Here is a 19,134-nt window from a genome sequence, read left to right as displayed (position 1 = left end):
TATTTCTGAAAAATCCACTTGATTACATTATGTAGCCCCAGATAGCCCTGCTAACACGGTTGTGCTGGCTAATTTTATGTCAACTTGACACAAGCGAAAGTCATCCTAGAGGAGGGAATCTTAATTGAGACAATGCCTCCATAATACCCAGCTGTAAAAAATATTTATATTTAGTAATTGATGGGGGAGGGCCCAGCCCATTGTGGATGATGCCATCTCTGGGCTGCTAGTTGTGGGTTCTGAAAGAAAGCAGGCTGAGAAAGGCATGTGAAGCAAGCCAGTAAGGAGCACCCATTCTTGGCCTCTGTATGAGCTCCTGCCTTCAGGTATCTATCTTGTTTAAGTTCCTGTCCTGATTTGCTGCAATGATTAATAGTGATATGAAAGTGTAAGCCAAATAAATCTTTTCCTCCACAACTTGTTTTTGGTGATGATGTTTCATTACAACAACAGAAACCACAATAAAGACAATTATTTTTTTTTTGTTTTTATATCTTATTCTGTATACTGAGTCAACATTGATAGATTAGGATATCCACTTTGGGGCTACAGCTTTCTTTTAGGCCATACAGAAATATTAGTTTTACCATTTACATTCCCAGATTTGTGTAGCTTCCAGTCTTCTGCAGAGTCTAGGTTTAACATCACCATTCACTCCCAATAGAATGAAGCATGTACCTACCCATCCATGGTCTTCAAGGCACCTAGGAATCCAGATCATCCCTGAGTCAGGGTATTCTGAGTCAGAGAGAACTCACGGAGTGTCCCCTAGATCTTTGTGTATTTGGCTCCATTCGTGTTTTTCCTATGTTGAGGTGTGTCTTTGTGTGTTTGGCTGATGCTTTCAAGTCTGCCAACATCTTGCAAAGAGGCTTCCTGCATCACTGCAGCTCAACTCAGGTATGTGAATCTTCTGAGCTCCAGGGTTGAAGCTAAAGAAGCAGTCATCTTAGCTGTGGCCTTCCTTCTACACATCAACTTCTTGCTGATCTAGGATCCTAGAAATGTGAGGAAAGTTAAGTATCATTTCTCAAACAAGCTTCTGAGAAATACCCAGAAACTCTTCTGTTCATAAACATATATAGGAGATCAAAAAGGAACATATTATCTCATAAGAAACATACTTCTGAAAACAAAGACATGTAGACTGGGGGCAAAGGCTGAAAACACAGGCTTGTTCTCTCTATAATACCTCTTTAGTGATCAGAGATTAGACAGTGAGGGAAATATGGAAAAGACTAAGCAGGCGTGCTGAAGAAGAGAATGTGAGTTTTTGGCATGCTTTTGCTTTGCTTATGACTTAAATGAATATTCTTTCAATGAACATATTGTAACTATATTGAGTATGCACACTTGCTTATAGATGTTAGACATAACATCCATATCCATGTCTGAAATCTGTGAACTGGAGCAGAAGGTTTCCCTCTTTATATTATCATGTGCTGTGATCCTCATATTTATTATGCGAAAGTTTCCTGCACAGAAAGCTTGTCCTGCAGAGTGTCAGTATTTGTAAGATAGAAGAACCTTAAGATACAGAGCTTAGAGCAAGGACCCTGTAGCAACCTAACTACTTCAGGTTAAAGTATTTTTCATGAGTACCCTTAAATCTTGCAAGAGAAAGTTGTCATGCAAACCTCAACCTTGTCAGGGCTGTTACACACAGAAACTCTGTCTCGAAAAACAAAAATGAAGACAAAAAAAAAAAAAAAAAAAAAAACCCACCTCACTGGGTTTCCCTAGCATCCTGTTGGGTTATGATCTCTTACTTCTCAAGCAAACTTTGCTCTTGTTCTTAGCTATGAAGTAATAAAAACAAAGAGGGTCTTTGAAAGAACCTACATTACACCACTGGGCTTTCAACACTCAAAACTGAACTAAATACATACCATTTTTTTTCATAAGTAGCCTACTTCAGAAGTTTCATTATAGCATCTAAAACTGATTCATGTACCACATTTGTTCAAAAACCACAGTTTCTAAATAAGTTCTGTATTTTCACTGCACTGTGTTAGCCTACCATCATGTGAGATAATCTTCAAGTGAGTAGAAGCAGATGTATCATACATTTAAAACTTTTTGCTTACATGGAATTATTAATACACTCTCAGAAAGATGTTGTCCATGAGTTGTTTCCAAATAAAGGATTTCAGATACATCAGTTAAGATAAGTGTTGATGCTGCAAGTCCCATTTTGTTATGCTTTCCTTCTCATCAGATGAGTTTCAACAGCATCAGGCATTTTGGGGGCTCTCCATGAAGATGAAAGTTAGAGGTCCATCTACTTCAAAATTAGAACCTGGGCTGGAGAGATGACTCAGTGGTTAAGAACACTTACTACTCCTATACAGGATACAGAACAGAGTTCAATTCTAAGAACCCACATAGTGATGCAAAACTATCTACAACTGTAGATGATCCAATGCCCTCTTCAGGTATGAATGTGGTGCAAAAACATATAAGCCAGCCAAACTATCAACACACATAAAATGAAATAAAATAAAATAAACATTTTAAATTATGAAGTGGCTGGGAACCAATTTACCAGTGAAGGAATGGCCTTCAAGAATATTCCTATTATTCCAGTGTCAATTACTGGGAAGATGTTGTACCCATCAAGGATCCTAGGCCTAAATCATGATAAGTGAACCAATTTTATCTCACCCACAGCCTGGGCTACATTGTTACTGCATGAAATGTACATGAATTCTGGAGCCAGCAGTCTCATTGTAAAAATTGTTCCAGTTATTGTAAAGTAAATTCATAAACAGAAAATCACTTTTTCATTAGTGACTCATCAAAACTCAGGTTGTCCTGCCTAATATATATTCAATAATGCAACATATATAAATTAAAATACACATGACTTGGAAATTATTATTGGTTTAACAATATCAGTCTTCTTATATAGATAGGCCATGAACTTGGAGTATTACTGAAAGCTGTGAACCCATTTGTAACAGATAATGAATCAAAGAAACCCAAAAAGAATGCAGCCAAGTTCTACAAAAGTACTCGGGATGTATGAAAGTTGTTCTTCTTTGTACTCTTAGCTTGACATGTTTCTAAATTAACATTCATAGTGATGATACCTGTTGAATAGCTTTGGTAGAAAAAAATCATGAAATTATCTTTTAATTCGTCCCATAGTAATTATAATACCATACTAACAAAATAAGTGATAAAATGAAGCGAAACTATAAGAAACAGAATTATAAGAGACCAGTCAAGAAATTAGTAAATGAAGATGGTATGGTCTTGTCTGTCAAGGTTGCCATAACAAAAATATGAGGTTTAGAAACATCAAAAATCTATTCTCACAATTCTAAAAACTGGGGAGCCTAAAACCAAGGTATTAATAGGCCTCTTATGTGGTGAGGGGGTTCCTCATTTTCCATAGTCTGGAACTTCCCTATGAAACTGTGGGAAAATGCATGTTTACTCTCTGATGCCTCTTTTGTGATTGCACTAATTCATTTCCTGAAGCTGTTCCACTTATGACTGAAACACCTGTCCCAAAGCTCTAATTCTTATTATGATTATATTGGAGAATATTTTTCAAAATACAGATGGGAGTAGGGCAAGAAGGATGTATCATGGAAACAATGGCAGTTATTTCACAAACTTCAAAACACTGGCAGTGTTTGAAAACCTGCTCAGATGTGATCTGTGACTCTCCTTTTAATTGAATGATTCTTTGTGTCTATTATGTGTTGATAATTTCTATAATATTCTTACATCATTCCTGTATTCTTTGTATTTCCTGTTCTCCTTAAATGCTAGGTCTGCTCCTGTGTGGAGCTACATGCAAGTTCTTTATTCTTGCTGACAGCCAAATAAAACCAGGTTCTCAGAAAAACTGATGGTAGACTAAAGTAGCACTTGACAAATGTTCCCATGCATTGTAATTATCCAAATGACATAACACTACTTTAGATGTTAGGTCTTATCTAGACAGATCTTGGTTCTACAGATTTTGAGTGAGATTGGTGGTATGCTGTTCTAGAAATTTCAAGGGGATGCTGCTACAGCTGGGACCCCACACTCAGTAGCAATGGCCTAGTGTAAAGGAAATTAATCTACTAAAGAGTAGTTGGGCATATAGGTGACAGGTGAGGAATTTATGGTAGAGGCACTATCTAGCTTGTTAATAAAATACTGAGATAAAGCAGCAAATGACACAAATCAAAGTTTTGTTAACTGGCACACAAGTGATTCTGAGTAACAGAATCTAGAGGCCAAGATGTAGAAAGGTGCCACAAATAAAAAGGACGTTGAACTATACAAAAGTCACTTATAATTTTTGAGATAAAGGAAAGAGGGTGAGTAGAATGAGAAGGGGAATGAGGTAGTTAAGCAGGGTCTACAAATCCCCTACTAAGTTCTGTGAAGAAGGGAAGGATAGGGACTCTACAAGGGCAAGCACACTTCATATACCATTCCAGGTTGTGCTGATGCACATTTATAATGATAAATGCACTCTGTGGCTTTACACATTCAGTAGAAGTCAACCACAAGTGTATACTCAGTATTGTTTTACAGAAACTGGAAGGACAGGGAAGTACGTGAGTGGAAATAAAATTAACTACTAAGCCTTTCCCTATGAAGATTGCTTAGTTGGAGGTTATGGATAAGAGAAGTCTTAGATTTTGAAGTTTCAGGAGTATCCAGGAGCAGAATTTGCCATTAATAAGCCTACATAATTTACTGTGCAAGGGGGTATACTCCACAAATGAAAAGTTATTTTATTAGCCATTCCACAAGGACGAAGCCTTGTATGCAAGGACTGTAATGGGCTCCTCTTGTGTATTGTTGCTGTAACCACAGTAGATTCTAATGCATGAGAAATGAATGTTGGTTACACATAGCAGGGAGTTCATCTAGGTAGATTTGAGGGGCAAATCTCTTATTTCCAAGCTAGACCAGAATGAAAGTGACCATATTAGTTTCCAACGGTTTCATCAAATAACAAAGTTACACTCACTGTGGTTTAAACAGAAACAACCTGGTTTTATATTTCCATTAGCAAAAAGTCTATCATCAATACCTCAAACAGGGTCACAATCCTATAAGACATCTCTCCTTTTCTTATAAATGATCATCTTCTCAATGTACGTGGGCTTTCCTCTCTGAGTATCTTAGTCTAGTTCCCTTCCTGTTCTGAAAAGATAACACATATTTCAGGAATAACACTTTCTCTCAGGTTATGAACTAAATGTTTGTGACTCCCTAAAATTTGTAATTTTTTGATTGTCCCATCCACCTGCCTCCACCTCTAGAGTATTAGGACTACAGGTATTAGCCAACATGCCCAGCTTATGCAATATTGAGGATAAAACCCCAGGCTTCATGTACGTTAAGCAAGCACTCTACCTGATGAACTATCTTTATGCTCAATGGTCTATCACTGGGTGGTGGCCCTTAGGTTAGAAGATAGTTATCTCAGTCTCTCCTCAATCTTTATTCCCTCTCCATTTCTTTTTGTCAGACTTTTCACTGCTGTGAACAATGGATCTTGAAGGTGGAAGGGCTCATTCTGTCCTCCAGTTCAGAGGTCATAGTTCATCATGGTAGGAAGGTTATAAGGTACTAGAATGACTCACACCAAGACCCTGGGGAAATACAAAAAAATAATTTTTCTGCTTTTCCCTCTTGCTCCAACTGGGAGGTATCAGTACCCATCAGTGTGGGTCTTGCCTTCTTAGATTATTCCTCATGAAAATGTCCTTAGACATTTAATAGAAGTGTCATGTACTCTTAGGTTCTTCTCAAGCCAATTAAATTAACTACAAGATGAACAGACTCCCTTTTCTCTTCTATCACCTTCTCCTTCTCCAAGCAGTAATAAATCAAAAGATAGCTAGATGCAAACCAGGAAATTAATTCTCAATGGACAGCAGTTAAACGGTGCCTTGATCTAAGACACCCAACCTTCAAAGCCATGAAAATAGGTTTTGGCAATTAAAACTATACTTTTTATGATATTTCTGTAATAAAAGATCAAATTGATAAATATACCTCATTCATATTGTCTATTTGTTTAAAGAACTAGTCTTTGAATACAGTTATATTATGAAATGCTAGAGGTTAAGACTGTAGCACATGGATTTCAGGGTGACACAATTCAGACCTTAATAGTGACCTCTAAGGAAATGAGATTGATTGGCATAAAAGAAAAATAGTAACAGTAGTTAAGCCAACAATTTTATCAAGCAAATGGTAGTTCTAGAAACTGAGAAGTGAAGAAAGCATGAAGTCGATTATACTGGTATAAGAAGACATCAATAAGTAAGTGTGTAACATCAGGAATGTTGAAAAATGTACAGAGAGGAAAGTCTGTTGGGAAAGACAATAGAAAAGACCAGAGGCAAGCATGGTCAGTCACATGTTAAACATGGGACCCAGGAAGGCCTTTATTCATAAATGATATTTACCTAATACTCAACCTTTATTATGATGACACTAATAGCACGGGTGTTTATTATGCATTCCAATTTAACAACTTTGGGGGACATTTGCATAGTAGACATAGGACTAAGCACTTTTCATCCATTATGTTATCTTTACTTATTTCAATGACCTACTGAGATCAGGGGAAGATAGTGTTACCTTTTGATAAATAATATAATCTAAACTTAGAGACTTAGCTTATGGATATACATTGAGAATAGACAAGGTAGGGTGGGTTTTTGTTGTGTTTTGGTTTTTTTTTTGTGTATGTTTGTGTATGTATATATATATATATATATATATATATGCATTTTGCACACACGTATCAAAGCACATGTGAGTGCATGTATATATGTGGAAGTCTACAGTGGATGTCTGGAATAATATTCCTTAGCTCTTCCACCTTAATCATTGGGATTAAGACAAACCAAGATCTCACTTACATAATTAGTCTCAATAGGGAACCAGACTGCTCTGGGGATTCCCTGTTTCAGCCTTCAGAAGCTAAAATTATAAATGGGCCACTATGACCACCTGTCATTTTTATGAGTCCTTAAGAACAAAAATCAGGTCCTCACTCTTGTAGAGAAAGCAACTGAGCCATTTTTCTAGACCCAACATGGTTTTGAACTCCTAACTTTTCCTGAATCTAAACCCAAATAGTATCATTATTCTCTAATGGACATTTAATGTATCTGAGTCTTTAGGGTTTTCTTGGCACAAGTTGACAGGATCATCCTATCACCACATGTGAAGTCCCAATAACTCCAAAACAGTGGTGTTTAGAAACATAAAGTTTTAGAAATGTAAAGTCATTTATTTCACCCAAGTCTCAAATTCATCATTTGTAATACATGGTCAGCATTTCCCATCACACAAGATTATGGTATTAAGAATGAATCTTTTGTTGTTGTGGTTGTTTCAAGATGGGGGTTCTCTGTGTACTTTTGCACCTTTCCTGGACCTTGCTCTGTAGACCAGGCTGGCCTCAAACTCACAAAGATCTGCCTGCCTCTGCCTCCCAAGTGCTGGGATTAAAGGCATGTGCCACCACCAGCCTGGCTAAGAATGAATCTTTTTTTTTTTTTAATCAAGTGAATCAATCACCTGGTAGATATAAGGAACTCAGAATGAGAGATGCCATGGTCATTATCACCTCCAACATATTGATGATTGTCAACCACTGAACCCTTTGATGAATTAATCTGTCTTCATGTTAAATAGCCCCAACTGTGAAATAGAAGTACACAGAATGTAATTTCCAAATACCTCCCTACCTCCATGATTTTATGAGTCTCTTTAAAATGTGTCTTTTTGGAAAACACTGATTTTGGAGTACTAAAAAGTTAGTCTGGAAGCTACTAATATGTATACATGTTAAAGTATATTTGGCATGTTTTTGCACACACCATGAAGATGAAAAGAAATAGTATTTATCCCCATGTACTCCAGTTAATAGTATATGCATTTTTGATTGATTTGCTTACTGTCAAAATAAATAATTATGCATTTTTAAAAAGGAACAATATCATATCTAGAAATCTATTCCAGTGGCACTGACGCAGTGGTTAAGTACATTGCATGTCTGTATATGTGACGGGCTTTCAAATAACATCAGTTCTTCCTTTCTTATCTTCTTTCATGATGAAAAAAAACTTGTATGGACTGCTAGAATCCAAACAGCAGTTCTACTAGGCCACCTAAGTGGGAACCAGTGTCTCAGCTGGCAGCCAGTATACCACCAGACATACATAGTGATGTTTCACTGGCTAGTTCAAGGTTTTGCTGTGCTCACAGCTGAGTCTGTATCTCTAGCATGTACTACATTAGTGAAATCAGAGACAGTCAGGCATAAAGTAAAAACTTATGATCAAATTAATGATTGTTTTTTAAGATACTAAATATTAAGTGAGTTCACTATGGGCAAATAGTTAATTCCGTGAAACAAAACTAAAGAGGTCAATAACATCTAACTCTCAACTGGGAAATGCAAAGAAAAGTTAAAAAGTGGCCATAAATCCTCTACATACAGATGTAAGCATGAAATTAACAGACAGGCTATTAGGGAACATTCTCCCTCAAGCTAAAGTGAAATTTCAAAATGTTATAAGGAATGAAATGCCAACAAACTAAAGGCAATTGGAAAATTATTTTTGAGAAAATAGGTTAGATTTTTTTAATCTTAAAACTGTTATTTTATAAAATTACAGAGACAAAAAAGCCATGTAAAACCAAAAGTAATAGAAAAAAAGAAGCAAATAAAGATTAACATAAAAAACTTTCAAAGAATCTATTATTTAAAAAAATTAAACTATTAGATACTACTGGGTCACAACTTTTGTCTGAAAGAAGTGTCAAATTTTAAGGCTTTCTGGTGGAAATTGTTGTTTTTGTTTGTTGAAATTTTCCCTTAGGTTTTTCCTCTTCTATTTTTATTTTATTGAAAATAGATTTTCAATACAATATGTTTTGACTACTGTTTCCCCTTCCCCAACATCTCCCAGATCCTCCTCATATACTTTCCTATCTAGATACATATTCTTTCTTCCCTTCCTTAGAAGAAAAACAAGAATCCAAAGAATAATTTTGAGAACAAACCAACTGGAGTAGGACAACACAAACAGGAAAAAATGAGCCAAAGTAAAAGCACAAGAAACATATAGACATAGAGACACACACATTCTCACACACAAAACTGGAAGCCATAATATACATGCAAAGGACCTGTATAGTAAAAATAAAAATGAAAGAGAGAGAGAGAGAGAGAGAGAGGAGGGAGGGAGGGAGGGAGGGAGGGAGGAAGAAGGAAGGAAGGAAAGAAAGAGAGAGAGAGAGAGAGAGAGAGAGAGAGAGAGAGAGAAAGAAAGAAAGAAAGAAAGAAAGAAAGAAAGAAAGAAAGAAAGAAAGAAAGAAAGAAAGAAAGAAAGAAGGAGAAAAGGAAAGAAGGAAGGATGGAAGAATGAAAGGACAAAAGCAAGAAAGAAAGAGAGAGAGAGAGAAAGAAATGTCATGACCAAACATTATGAGACAAAGAACTTCCAAAGAAGCCATTGAGTTTCTTTTGTATTGAGCATGGGGCTAGTCCTTAAGGATGGTTTATATCCTCAATGAGACTCTGTAAGAGTATGTTAATAGTCTGAACTAATTTTTCATTTGTAGATAAGTTCTAGGTTAGGAATGGGACTTGTGTCTTCTTCCCCTCTCAACACTGAGATCCTTTCTGGTTTAGACCTGTGCAGGCCTGTGCATGCTACCAGTCTCTATGAGTTCATGTGTGTAACAATCCTATTGTGTCTGGAAGATGCTGTTTTGTTGATGTTTTCCATTTCCTCTAGCTCTTAAAATCTTTCACCCTCCACTCCCAGTGTTCCCTGTGCCCTGAAGAGAGGGATTTGATGGAGATATTGCCACATAGGACTGAGTATTCCAAGATCTCTTACTCTCTGCACATTATGTGGCTGTGATCTCTGTGTTTGTTCCCATATGCTGAATGAGGGAGCTTCTCTGAGGATGGCAGAGTGAGGCACCGACCTATGAGTATAGCAGAATATCATTAAGAGGCATTCTACGGCTAGGTTCTTTTAGCAGAACCATAGTATTTAGTTTCCCCTAGATCCTCAGCCTATCTAATCTCAAGTTCTTGGTCACCCAAGCAGTGTTGGTATTGGGTTCCAGTTCATCAAGTGGGTGGTGGGCCTTAAATCCACTAAGATGTTGGGTACCTCTGCAATTTTGTGCCAGTATTGCAGTAGCCCTTCTTACAGATGAGTCATCATTGTAGATTTGTATATGAGTTGTTTTTTACCTTTCTCCTTTGGTAGCACACAGAGCACCTTCCAGTACTATAAACACTCTCTAGGAGTGAAGGCTATGTATAGGTAGGAGCCAGATCAGCCTCTCTTATTTACCGAATTATATAGGTGTTGTCTTCAGCAATGGACCCTTACTGTCAGTTTGTGGAGAGCCACCAATAACCTTGGCTGTATCCTGGGTTTTGGGGGGTTCTCATAGGGCTCCTTTGACCAACAACTAATTGTATATAACTCCTTCGTCATAATGAAAACTTCATTTGGTGAGGAAAGATGTCCAATTCGGAATCTGTCTCTCCATTATTTGTCAACTTTTTAAAATTGCTTTCATATATGTGTATATTTTACTAAGTTTCTACTGTAATGGATTTCCATATGATCCCTCAAATGGCCTTAGTTTTAGCAGACTTTCTATTTCCTCCCTCTCTCCCTCTTCCATCCCCCTACCGGTTTGGTCTTCCCATTCTATTCCGTCCCTCAACCCACCTATAACTATTCTATTTCCCCTTCCTATGGTAATACCCCATAGTCCCCTACTCTATACATAACCACTTTATTTGGCATATTGTTTTTATAATTTAATTTAATTTTACATATCAGCCATGGGTTCTCCTGTCCTGTAGTTAGAGTTTTCCTGCCTGGCCCAGTCAGGACAAACCTCTCTTACCCGCCAGTCCCACAATCGCTCAGACCCAACCAAGAAAGCACACAGAAACTTATATTGCTTATAAACTGTATGGCCGTGGCAGGCTGCTTGTTATCTACTTCTTCTATCTTAAATTAACCCATTTCTATTAATCTATACTTTGCCACATGGCATGTGGCTTACCAGTGTCTTTACATGTTGCTTCTCATGGCGGCGGCTGGCGGTGTCTCTCCCCAGCCTTCTACTTACCAGAATTCTCTTCTCTCTTGTCCCGCCTATACTTCCTGCCTGGCCACTGGCCAATCAGAATTTTATTTACACAGAGCGATATCCACAGCACTTCCCCTTTTCCTTTTTTTTAAAGGGAGGTTTTACCTTTTACATAGTAAAATTACATATAACAAAACAATTATCAAGCAAGAATTACAGTTACAATATGAAAGAAGGTATCCTATCTATCTTATATTTGTGAGTCCAAGGTTTTATATCTAACTTATCTTTTATCATAACTGAGAAAATTATAACTATCTAGTCTTCAACCACATCAAAGACCTCAGAAGGATATAATATAACCTGAGAACCGGGAGAAGGATGTAAGCAACTTTCGGGAGTCTTGCAGGGTAGACAGAGACAGCTGGCAGCCTGGATAGTCACCTAATGTTCCTATGTAAAGTTGGGGCATTTGTCTTCAGCTCACAGGGTTAGAGTCTCTCGGTCACTTCTCTCAATGTCCTGTAGAATGTCTGGCAGTTTCCTCTGCAAAGCAGGAACCTGAAGGACCATTTTGTCAAGCAAAGTTTAGTGGTCACCTTTCTATGGGTCCTGCATGTCCAGTTGATCAAGCAGTCCAGGCAAGAACAGTTTCTTGTTCAAATGGCTATTTTTGCAAAGGTGAAGAAGATAAGATATGAAGTGTCTTCAATGCCCATCCTTGTCTCTGAAGTAAATTGGTGCTGCCAGGAGCAGACATGTCTCACTGTCCAGAAAGTCTAAATTTTAAAAGTATTTTAAATGCCATATTCTGTAGGTCTTTGAAGTATTTGAAGATTACCTATCTGTCTGAAATATCTCTATGTATACCTAGAAGACTTAACTAACATGGCTACGAGTATGATTATCACAGATGATTAATTATTAAACATGAGTAGAAATATATACATAGTATAACAAAATTTACTTTAAGTTTGTATCAATAGACTAAAGTCTATACCAATGTAAAACATTTTAAATGAGTTGTTGCTCTTTAGAAGTAAGTTCCTTAATCTACCCTTTCTTCCTATTATATCTATATCATATCCCCTTTTCTTCTTTAGAAAGAGATCACATTTATAATCAACCTGATTTAAATAAAAATATTGGTTTTTTTTTGTCCCACACCAGAGGGTTCTTCTGATTTGGGACACAAAAATCTCTTAACCTTTTTTTTTAGCAATATGTCTGGGTTTAGAGAAGGAGTGAGCCAATTCCATCCCTAAAGCCAGCTTGATAATTTTGGGAAATTGGGCGTAGTTTCTTTTACTACTTCCTGCTGGAGGGGGGCGCTGTATCTTATGGGAACACAAAGAAAATTTTAGGATTATGGAGTAGTCCATTAGGGTGAACCTCTGAGCCAGTTGCCTTGAAACCATTTTGGATGTTGGATCATCTGGGCCATGGTGTCATCAGAGACCTTTCAGGTGGTCTTGGCTGATCAAACCTGATGTATCTTAATCTGGAACAAATCCACAGCCTCTGGCTTTCTGTGGAAACAAAAGCAGAGACTCCTTTCCAAAGCAACATATCCTTATATCCAAATTTCAAAGTCAAGGTACCTTTAAAATTTACATTTTTGTTTAACTCAATAGCTTTTACGATCAAATCTTTTTCTGCAGTTAAAAATCCCAAAGACAAGACAAACCAGATTTTTTGTGTAATATCCATCTTTGTAAGACTCAAACACCACTGTGGCTGCTGGCTCCGCCCACCTCAGCTTCCCAACATGGCGGTGGTACAGTTTACCGCCAGCTCTGGGTCTGGAGCCATGTGTACCATCAACTATCAGAAGCAGTTCTATCAGAGCAGTGCATAGCCCAGAAACACTTTTTTTTTCTTTTTTTTAACTAGCAAAGGCTAAATCCACCATGCAACAGAGTAAATTGTCGCTTGTAGATTCCTCATTCCCGCCACACTGCAGGTCAGACGAACCCGCCAGGAACCCGCCATAGTAGCTGAAACCAGCAGGCTGCCGCTAACTTGAGAGAGACAATTAGGAAGCTGTTTTTAGCTCCGTCTTAGAATCTTTTTTCTCAGGTTTTAGGTGGAAACTCTTGCCAACACGTTGGACGCCATTTGTAGTTAGAGTTTTCCTGCCTGGCCCAGTCAGGACAAACCTCTCTTACCCGCCAGTCCCACAATCGCTCAGACCCAACCAAGAAAGCACACAGAAACTTATATTGCTTATAAACTGTATGGCCGTGGCAGGCTGCTTGTTATCTACTTCTTCTATCTTAAATTAACCCATTTCTATTAATCTATACTTTGCCACATGGCATGTGGCTTACCAGTGTCTTTACATGTTGCTTCTCATGGCGGCGGCTGGCGGTGTCTCTCCCCAGCCTTCTACTTACCAGAATTCTCTTCTCTCTTGTCCCGCCTATACTTCCTGCCTGGCCACTGGCCAATCAGAATTTTATTTACACAGAGCGATATCCACAGCACTGTCCTCCCCCTCATGAAGGGCAAAGTTTGAGGGAAAGAGAGCTTAGGGGAGCAGGAGATCCCAGCTGGATCAAGAACAGAGAGGGAGAACAAGGAATAACAGACCATGGTAAATGAAGACCACATGAGAATAGGAAGAAGCAAAGTGCTAGAAAGATCCCCAGAAATCCACAAAGATACCTCCACTGTAAACTACTGGCAATGGTCGAGAGGAAGCCCGAACTGACCTAGTCTGGTGATCAGATGGCCAAACACACTAAATGTCTTGCTAGAAATCTCATCCAATGACTGAGGGAAGCGGATGCAAAAAGCCACGGCCAGGCTCCAGGTGGAGCTCCAGGAGTCCAATTGGCGAGAAAGAGGAGGGATTGTATGAGCAAGAGTTGTTGAGACCAAGATTGTTTGGCATATCTTTAAAAATAGCTCATGCTATTTTCTTTGTTGTGATACTTTATCTTTACAAACATCTACTGAAAACAAAGCTCTGGTTAGTCAAAATGAATTTAGAAGCACTCTCCAGTCTGATTCCAAACATTAAATAACCACAATAAACATACATATCTTATTATTGAACATTTATGATTTTGAAAATTAAATTAAGTATTTTTTCTATTTATACATATAGTCATTCATTTACTGATTCATTGGTCAACAGTGGGCCACATACATGATGATATATAAGGTAGCACCTAGGCCCTTTATCTTGTACCATCTTGTCCAATATCAGCCTAAAATCACAACGTCAAAATTGCCTCATATAATACATGACTATGCCAGGTGGTGGTGGTGCACTCCTTTAATCCCAGCACTTGGGGGGTAGAGCCATGAGGATCTCTGTGAGTTTGAGGCCAGCCTGGTCTACAGAGCAAGATCCAGGACAGGCACCAAAACTACACACAAAAACCTTGTCTCGAAAAACCAAAAGAAGAAAAAAAAATGACTATATCTTTAAAATTAATACATTTTTATTATATTTTAGATTAATTATATAATTATATTTAAGATTACTATATGTGGATATTGATATTTAATAATAGAAATTCAAAGTATTTCTTTTCTCTCAACTCTATGATAAAAAAGCATGCTGAGACATAAGAATTTCAGCATACTAAGAGCACTGAGCTTGTAACTACCTTACAACATGATTCTCTCTCTCTCTCTCTCTCTCTCTCTCTCTCTCCTCCACACACACACACACACACACACACACACACACACACACACACACACACACAAAGAGAAAGTAGCTAACACAACCCTACTAACTGTTAGGCCCTATTTTAAGCTCCCAACTTCCGGGTACACATTTAAAGAATATAGACAGTGAAGTCCCTTATTTGCTCCCTTTGTAGACTGAGAGGTGGGGCACAGGAATACTGTGGAACTTAAACTCACACAGCCTGTGAGAGAACACCTTGTGTTTGAACCTAAGGAAGTGTTGTACAGCACTGTCATTTTTGTCCCCACCTGTTTAACTCTAAGCCACTTTCTTCTTGTGCTACTACTCAAAAGTCGTTTGTAGTAATATGTGAAAGTTTTGAACCGACAGCCCATCCTTTTTCATCCGTAACAGTTATCTGAAGTGATGTGCTCTGGAGACAGTTCGAAAGGAAGAGATTGGCTGGAAGTTTAAACATTTAAAAATCCTGGAAAACAAAGGCTAAAGCCTTTATCCTGTGCAGTGTAGATAGCAAGTTTTTAGATTCAGTAATGGACTGAAATGTGAGTGTTTATTTTCGAAGGGGAAATTGTCCTCTGAGCATCTGTGTGTATGTCCTCATTGAAATAGCAGGATGGGTCATTTAGAAAAAGTTTGTATTAAGAGTGAGGACTCTCAACCAAACAGCCAAAGAATCCAGATTTTACACCTAATTCCTATCATTTTATCTTTCATCCCTCCATTTCTCTCTGGCTTTTTCAGTTTTTATCTGGAATATAAACCCCAAATAAAGATGTTTTTGGTTATCATTATAAACTCAAGTCTTTTGAATTTTTAAAATGCATGGATGTGTGTATTGATTTTTTTATTGGGGGATAATATCAAGATTACAGAAACTGAGTAAATTGTGGAAAATGACATTACACACATGGTAAGAATCAGTGCCAAGTCTCAAGTCTGTGTATGGGGAGTGAGCCACCATAGACTCTGTGTGTGATATGCACATGTGTGTGACCTGTGAGGTAAACAGTGATCTCACAGTGCTAGAAATTTCCACCAGACCTGACAGCGAGTTCAGCTTTTCCATCTAAACATCTAACAGGCAAGTTACATCATCTTCTTCCTATACCTTAGATTTTGCACCTGTAATGTAAGACTATTTAAATAGATATAAAACTCCATGATGGAAGGCATATACATCAAGTTCACATCAGTGAATTTGTATCTCTTTACTTCCTTTTAAAGAGTGATAAATCACAACTTCTACATGAAGAGAATGAGGCTGTACATACAGACTTTGCTTAGCCTGCTGAAAAGTCCTTGCTCTGCCCAGTAGGTGGCACTCCTTGTGTAATCCACAGGAATCTGGGACAGGACAAACTGCTAAAGCCTAAGAGACCAGCTGGTTTTCTGCAGATGCTGTTAGGGCAGATAAGATCTGTGAGTTTGAGGCATATGTGTCTGGATCTTTCTCTTGCCTTCATAGCATTTTCAAATGTATGGTGAAATGTTGGCCAACTATGTATAATTTGTAAACTTATCTAGATTTTACTGCCTAGTTCTGGCACCTTCTGGAACTGTCATGAGTTGGTCAGCAATTCAGAATACCTTTCAAGTTTAAAATTACACCTGCACCTGTAAGCTAGTAGGCTATTTTGCATAGTTTACAATATACTGGAGTACATTGGCAAGTAGTCAGTGAGTTCTGTACCCCACCAGTCTCAATGTTTTCTTCTGATATTAAAGTGGACAAATGTTCATTTATGTCTATCCCTGAACACCTTACTATTGATTTTTCAATAAGAGATGCCAAACCACTTTTTCCAAGAGGTTCATGGAGCCCTCAAAATGACTTGCAGCCAATCTTGTCCACTAAGAAACAGACATCTCGAGTTCGGTCAATTTTCATTTTTACCTTTATTTTTTCAGTGCAAAATTATTCCAGACTTAATTTTTCACAGAATCTTAAAATTTAGTATTTGAGACAAAAAAGAACACAACTCACTTGCCTGAAGTTGTGAGGAGAATATCTGGCTGTCCCCTCATTCCTCAAATGAAATTTGAACCAACCATCTGCAGTAAAAATGTGAACAGATGTGTTGATTATGTGACCAAGGCAAATCATTTAGGCAAATATAGGTAGCACTGCAAGGTAAATTATGAATTATTTGTAAACAAATCTTTCAGAAACTAGAAACTCACCAGTAATGCCTGTTGTCTGAAAAGCGCAAAGTGCAGTAACTAGCAATGACATGAAGGTGAGTGACGTCTATGGGTCAGCCTCCAGCCAGATGGTAAGAACAGGGCCATCAGACTGGCTTCTTTGTTTCACAATGATTTGAAAATAAATACTAAACAAGATCTAGGGGACTAGAAAGCCAGTGCCTAAGGTGTATATGCACATGGTATGTACTCAGAGAGCAGCCCTAGGAAGGAATCAGTGATGCTGCCATTAGTGAGCTATCCCCTGAAGTTTAAGATGATATTAATTTTTACTGTAAGACACTAAAAAAGGCATAATCAATGAGTGATCATACATCAACCACATATTTTTCTCTTTCTAGCCTTTTTAGTAACATACATAAATTGTCCAAAACATCTGTTTCATCATGAGATTTTCATATAACATGTGCATAATATAACTTGTTCCTATTTACCCTCAGTAACATACACCAGCTAAGAAATATTTAAATTCATTTAAAGGAATCTTAAAATTGGTGCTGAACTCAGTGGTTTCAAGCACTGGTTCTTAAAGAGGATCAAAGTTCAGTTCCTACCACCCACATGCACATGACTATGAACAATTGCAGTTGACTGAAGATCCAGTTGATGTGATAATCTCTTCAGGATTCCACAGGCACCTTCACACAGACACACACAAACACACACACACACACACACACAGAGAGAGAGAGAGAGAGAGAGAGAGAGAGAGAGAGAGAGAGAGAGAGAGAGAGAGAGAGAGAGAGAGAGAGAGAGAGAGAGAGAGTTCATGGGTGGGCTCATAATTACAATAATTACAAATAAATGTAAGAAAAACAACACTTAAGTTGTCCAGTATATTTGAAGAACATTACATTGCTATAAACATTATTTTGCAGTTTCTTCTAGTTTTATACATAGCACCAAAACTTTACAGAAAACATGAGCTTCTACTGTCTAACAGTATCATAATGAATGTACCTGTTCCTCTACTAAGTTATTTCTAACTTTTTTATCATTATAGATAACGTTGCTGTGCTTCTAAACGATGTCTGCCATGATGATTTTGTTGCCCCAGTTTCCATCTCTGGGCATATTTTTTTTAAGATTTGTTTTTATTTATGTGTACATATAACTGTGAGTGCATTCTACGTGTATTCCAGTGCCCACAGAGGCCAGAGAAGGCATTGGATCCCCTGGAACTGGAATCACAGTAAACCACCCAATATGGGAATTGGAATTGAACCCAGGTCCTCTGCATTAGCAGCAAGTACTCTTAACTACTGAGTTATTGCTCCAGCCCTATGCATGGTTTTAATTACTTAAGACACATTTTAAATAGTTGCAAATTACCTTCCTTTTGTTTCAAAACTAAAACTTAGTTCTATCACTGGGATTTAGCAGTGTGGTGAAGACTTGAACATAAAGAAGGGGGACACGAAGGGTGACTATAATGTTACACCATAATCATGGATGGTTTTACAGTCAAGAGATGTTTTTGTGTTTTAAAAAGGCTAAAAAGAAAAAGAAAAACCAAACAAAAAACAATCCCTATAGGCTCAGAATAAAACTCTGTGTAAAGTTTTGAAGTGGGGGTATAATGCAAACTGACAGAGTATGCTAGGATATTTTTTCCTTGTTTATGGGATAAACACCATGTATAAAAGCACCTTGTGGAGGGAAAATCTTTATTTCAGCTTATAGGTTACATACAGTCTATCATTGAAGGACAACAGGGCAAGAATGTAAGATAGAGATCTACAAGTAGAAACTGAAGCAAAAACCATAGAAGAATACTGCTAAATGACTTTCGATCCCTCTGGTTTGCTCAACTTGATTTCTCATATAACCAAGGACCACCTGTGTAGAGATGAGACCATGAATTGTGGGCTAGGCTTTCCAATATCAATTAATAATAATAATAATAATAATAATAATAATAATAATAATAATAATAAACCTACAAACTTACCTACAAGGCAGTCCAACTTAGTCAATTACCCAACTGGGACTCCCTCAGATAACTCTGAGGTACCTAGCAGACATAGTAACAGATATTGGGAAGCAGAAGAAAATTAAGTAAAAAATAGAGGTGTTTTCTATCCCAGAATCCTTTGTGACAAGACAGGGTGACTATGAGACAATAAGAGGCCACTTTCAAAGACTTCTGT

The sequence above is a fragment of the Onychomys torridus genome, chromosome 10 (assembly GCF_903995425.1).
Source record: "Onychomys torridus chromosome 10, mOncTor1.1, whole genome shotgun sequence".
Lineage (NCBI taxonomy): Eukaryota > Metazoa > Chordata > Mammalia > Rodentia > Cricetidae > Onychomys > Onychomys torridus.
The sequence above is the reverse complement of the archived record's forward strand: the minus strand, read 5'-3'. Positions refer to the sequence as shown.